Source organism: Hyaena hyaena, unplaced genomic scaffold (assembly GCF_003009895.1).
Source record: "Hyaena hyaena isolate Hyena2069 unplaced genomic scaffold, ASM300989v1 scaffold_11, whole genome shotgun sequence".
NCBI classification, from domain to species: Eukaryota; Metazoa; Chordata; class Mammalia; order Carnivora; family Hyaenidae; genus Hyaena; species Hyaena hyaena.
In genome coordinates, this window is record NW_024080643.1 from 3,164,752 (window position 1) to 3,170,751 (window position 6,000).

The window sequence follows — 6,000 nt, forward strand, 5'->3', positions numbered from 1 at the left end:
CCCCTCTTGGTTTATTTTCTTTTTAGCATTTACAGTGGTTCAAATGACCTTGTTCTGTGGTTGCTAATTTACTTATCTTTGTCTCCTCCATGAGGATGTAAGATCCCCAAGAGCAAGGACCACATCTAGTTGGATGCTTTGCCCCTAGTGTGGAACCCACGTAGGGTCACCTAGATGATAATGTGCTTTGTACAGTGTCTCGCACACAGTAGGCACTCAACACACGTTTGCACTGTGTTATTGACCAGGATTTCCTAGAGTCCAATGCCACTCCTTTGGACGACGCACCTTCTCTGTGTTTGAAGACCAGCACAGGCATCTTGTCTTCTCCCCAGAGCTCTCCTGTGTGGGGGCAGGTTCACTCAGATGTGAGAGGTCTGTCGGTCCCGGAGACCCAGCCCCGACGGGCGGGTGGGGCCCGCTCTCCTGCCAGCGACACGTCCCTGCTGTGGTTGCCCTGGGAACACACCAGAGACGGGGGCGATTTGCCAGGAGCCTTGGCTCCAGCCTTTGGCTGTCTAATTTAATACATCTGAAGATCAACGGAAATATCACCAGGTCAGACGCTGTCCCCAAATACGTCTCACAATTAGCCTCACAATTAGCAAGAGTGAAGCTTCCGGAGCTGAGGCCACAAGAGGTCCTCCAACAGCCCCTCCTAAATCAGCATGGCGGCTGACAGGTGTGGTCCCTTCTACCTGAACAAAACAGGAGAGACCCCCCCCCACTGCTGCTCTGTAGTTTTTTTGTCTTCTGGTACATTTATGTGGTCCGATTCCAGCGTTCTTAAATCCCAGCATAGCCTGAAAGGCAGTCTGTGCTACTGACTAACGAAATGGGCCTGAGGGGCTGGGTCCCTTCCATTCATGGGAGGGCTCTGAGTGTGAGGTTATCGAGAAGCAGCGGAGCGCCGTGCCCATCCCCTACACCCTTGACCATGTGCGAAAACTGACAACTGATCCGCAAGTGCATTGAGAGTCCTCTTGTTCTCCAAGATGGTCTTTAGGAACAGGGTTTGAATCTACTGGGAAAGCGTGAGTTGGTGGAGATACTGATCGCTGAGGACCTGCTGGCACTAGTATCCTGGGACAGACACCGGGGGGCACCGCCCAGGCACACATGAGCACTGCCTTCCCAAGGACGCAGCCCGTCGTGGCCGTCTGGCCTCAGCCACAGGATGAGGCTCTGAACCCAGGGACCTTGCCTGCCGGCCGGGGCTCTCAGATGGCTGGGAGTGTGCTTGTAGGGACAGGGGAGGGGACGGGAACACAGGCTGCTGGAACAGAAACCTGTTTGTCCTGAGCACCCTGCAAAGGGCTCGGGGTGTGGGTTTCTTCCTTCAGTGGGACGGAATGCAGTATCCCACAGGCTTCTGGGGCTGATACCAGTCATCAGGATAGGCCTTTAAAGTTACCTGAAGCTTTGCTGGTTCCAGAGACTTTTCCAGCAGTCCTTTGTGACCCCAGATCTCACTGAGGACCCCTGAGTTTCCGGTAGGGGACCCACTCTCTCCAGGACTCGGCTTTGACACGCTGTCACCACCAAAGTCACCTCTTGCAGAATTAAAAAAGAGCTCTTCCCTAGGGCGCCTTCATGGCTCAGTCTGTTTAGCGTCTGTCTCTTGGTTTTGGCTCAGGTTACAATCTTGTGGTGCCGAGGGTTCGAGCCCCGTGTCAGGCTCTGGGCCAGCAGCACGGAGGCTGTTTGGGATTCTGTCTCTCTGTCTTTCTGCCCTTTTCCCACTCATGCCGTCTCTATCTCTTTCAAAATAAATAAATAAACTTTAAAAAAAGAGAGGGTCTCTCCCCCAGAGATCCCTGGCCACGTTGTGCAGCCAGAAGGAGGAGCCCCCCACTTTTGAAGGTTCAACTTATTGTGCCCAGACAAATCAAGGCAGGGTGGAGTAGAGTCAGGCACGGAGAAGGGCTCCCAGCAGAAGGGCTGGGGAATGCCAGGTCGGGGGTGGGGGGCCTTTGAGCAGGGGTCTCAACTCTTGTGCCGTAAGCCTGTTTGACAGCCCGGTGATACCCATGGACCCCTTCCGCAATGACACATTTACCTGCAGAAGACACCACGAAGGATTACAAAGCAAACTAATTCTATTCAAGTATAAAGATGTTCCTAAAACAAATTTATGGCATCGCAATACCTGGGCTTCTGTATCAGCGCATTAAATGTCTCACTCTCACAGGGGAAGATGCTGACCGTGAGTGAGACCTGGAGCTCTCTGCGACAGTTACGGTGCGACGTACCGATTCCTATCGGCAAAGCATCACAGCTGCGTCTACTTCTGCTGTGGTTTGTGCCTGTCTTTGGGTCCACTCAGCATCTGAGGACGGTATGAAGTTGTGGTTAGACATGAGTCAATAGAAAGGAGCAATTTTTCCCTGCATCCAAGTTCCCGGACATCCTGAATCTGTCCCCAGACCCCTGGGCCCCATGGACCCCGGGTGAGGAGTCCCAGCTGTTGGGCGTGGTCCTTGTCAGCTGGCCCAAGTCCGGGGCTGGAGAGGGACTGGGACAGACCCCCTCACTGGAGGGGGCAGAAGTGGAGAGCCTGGCTAATCTGCTTCAGGTCTGGGTTCATGTAACTGGATTATTGCCCGTGCTGAGCCTCGTTCAACCACAGACCCTGGTTTCTTTTCTCTGTCACACAGGGGAATGTTGAAGCTCAGCTAGCAACAAGTTCAAGTCTGGGGAGAGTCATTGTTCACATACAGCCCGCCACGTGAGAGACCTGGGGTGGGGGCGCTCTGTTATTTCATTCTAGTGACGTATTTCCGCCTCGTCCACTCTGGCCCACCTGCACTGTAAGAAAACGGGGTGGCTTTCTCTTGTTTCCAACACGACAGATTATCAGCTGGAGAGCAGGGGTGCCACTTCCCCGGAAGGGGCTGGGACACGGTGGAGGGACGGGGTGCCGAGTGGCATGCCCAAGGGACAGGCAAGGAAGCCTGGCCTCCTGCTCTGCTCAGTTACTGGAGTAGCTTGCTTACTCCACCTGCCAGCCTCAGTTTCCTCATCTGTAAAATGGTGCCGCCACCACCCACCCTACCCTCTCACAGGATTTCTGGGAATATCAAGGACCTTAGTGATTGTACAAGTGCTCTCTTGATGTGTGTATATATCCAGTCCCCAAAGTGACTGACAGGTGTACGCAACAGGACAAAAAGCAAATAAAGAAGGCAATTGGAATGAAGGGAAACCACGGGCAAGAAGACGTGAGAGAAGGTGTGGAGGCCAAGCTCCCGTCCAGAAGGTGGAGGAGGTGAAACGTGGGGTTTGGGGGTGGGGGTGGGTAAAGTGGAGAGAGCTCAGAGAGGGTGGGGAGGAGGGAAGGAGGCGCCGATGCTGAGTGGCCGCTGAGGCAGGCGGAGGCAGACAGGCAGGGAGGACGTCCCGGTTTCCGCTTGGGTAGCTGGGAACAGTGGAGCCGGAGTCCCAGGCTCGGGGGCAGAACCATGAGCGCATCGGGGACACGTGGCGTTTGCGGTGACCCCGACATCTTGTAGAGCTGCATAGACAGATCTGGACTGGTGACGCGCGTTTAGAGTTCATAATTGTGGTGCTAAGGACAACATATGAGATGGGAGGGAGGTGGGTAGAAAACAAGACAGGGGCCCAGGGCGGGACCCAACATTTAAAGCGAGAATGCATTAATGGCGGCCACACCCTCCCTGTGCAGGGGCCACCCCAGCAGCAACTGCCACTGCAACTTCCGCTCAAGTGTTCTCCCTGGCATCTCTGCCATTCTGCGTTATAACTGCCCTTCCGACCTGCCTCTACTATCCTCTGTCCTTGGTCCTTAAAAAACAAACAAACAATAAATGTGGTGGCAGCCGTGTCCAGATGTGGACCTGGGGTGTATACCATTCATTGAACAAATGAAGTGAATGATGTGAGTCTCTGTGGATGCCGTGGAGGTCGGCAGGCAGGCCCCCTGGCTGCCTCTGAAACGCTCGGTAGATGTCGTTAATGTAATTTATGAGAAAGCCAGGAACCCAGAAAGACATTTTCATTTGCAAGGATTCGGTGGGGGTCGTACACACACCATCGCTGGATGTGCCTCCCAGGACACTACACAGAGTGTATCTGTTTGTGTTTGTGTATCGGCTGCTCCAGCAGAGTCGGTGAGCTTCCTGATGGTGGATAACGCATCTAAGGCAACAGCCCGTTCAACACATACCAGCAACAACAGTGTGAGTGTGCTGTTACCGGGCGCTTGCCACAGCAGGTGCTGCTCTCAGGGCACTCGGGTCTACGAGCCCTAATCCTACACTTGAGGAGCCTGGGGCACAGAGAGGAGGTGAACCATTTCAGATCCTTATTTAGTAGGGGGCTGAGCAGGGATTCAAGCCCGATCCCTGGACACGGTGGGCACTTGACTCATGGTTGTTGAACAAACGAATGAATGAATGAACTCCTTGCACTTTGAAAGCTTGGAGCCTGCACCTCTGTTGGCCCACCCCCGCCTTGGGGGCTCTCCGGGTCAAATCTGGAGCTGGCCCTGTGCTCAGAGGGCACGGGGAGATGGAAGAAAGAGGCAGGCCACTCCAGATCGGTAGGTAACGGTTTTCATAAACAAAGGATGCTTGTCTTGAATGGCAGCCACTCCACTGCCAAATGTTAACCGTTTATACAGAGAGAGGCCCTCACGGGGCTCAGTTACGCACCCTGTGCCAGTGTTCTTGGCTTCATGTCACTATCTCAAGGCCATGTCCCTGCGGGACCTCTGGGAGCAGGAAGGACAGCCAGATCCACATTCCAAGGACAGGGGACAGGGCGAGGGGCCTGCCGTGGCCTGGGTCCAGCTCACCAGTCAACTAGCAGTCACATCTTCTTGATGACCTTCTCCAAGGGCATCTCACCACTTGCAGCTTAGCTCAAAGGCCCCTCCTCCGTGAGGCCGCCTCGTATTCGTCCCCAGCACCTTTCCACCCACAGCACCTTGGGTCTGGCCGCATTTATGCAGTCACTCGATGAGCCAGGCATGCGGGTCACCTGAGAGCAAGGACAGGAATATCTGCACCCCACTTAGTGCTTTGGGCTAGTGGGTGCTTAATAAATGTTTATTGACTTGAACTAAATTGAAGTTGTGATAAGAGCCAAGATGTTTACTGGAAGAAATTAAGAGCAGCCAGAACACGGAGAGCATTAGAAATGGGGCAAAAAGGCAAGTGACCTTGATGGCTCTGAGATGCAGCAGGGATCCAAGCGGTGACGGGGTCCCAGGAAGACAAAGGACGGCGCCTTTCCTCAGAGGCGAAGGAGAGAACGCCTTCTCTGAATTAGTGAAGTGTGTCCAGCTCAATATTCAGTATTCAGTCTGTGCTGTGAAATGTGTATTTCCATGACCAGTTCTCTCCCGGGAGCCACGAACCCTGAGCTCAAAGCTGAAGTCCAGAGGCTTGTATCGGTGCCACATCAATCAGGTTTGATGTTGGCTGAAGAGTCATGAGTGCTTGCTGTCTTCCTCTGGTCTCAGCTGTGCACCAATATCAGCTCATTCTTCGGTCCTCTTTGCAGCAGTGAAAGGGGGGCGCCCTTACTGCCACCATCATCTTTCTTTCCCGTTTGACAGTCGAGAGAGCTGAGGCACCCAGAGAGGTTGGGCGATTTGTACAAGGTCACACAGCGTTAAGCGGCAGGCTCGAGAAGGCCTCCCAGACGTTCTGGGATCTGGAGCCCCTGCTCTTAAACTACAGTACCTTGCAACGTCTTTCGATTCACCACATGGGAAGAAAGCCCATTCCTTGACTTGTCAGTTACAGAGCGACTGACAATGAAACATGAACTTGATGCCTGAGAAGTGTCAGTGGCCCCCTCTTGAGGCTACAAGCTGATTCAAGGAGCAGGTGGGGCACTCACGAGAGGCCGTCTGACACAGTGGGCCCACGCTGTCCTCCGGGGCTGGCAGACCCTGGGGTGGCCGCGGGCATCGAAGGAGCCGCTGCAGAAAGCCGCCAGCCCCATGGGTCCGTTTTCACGCCCCGGGCATCG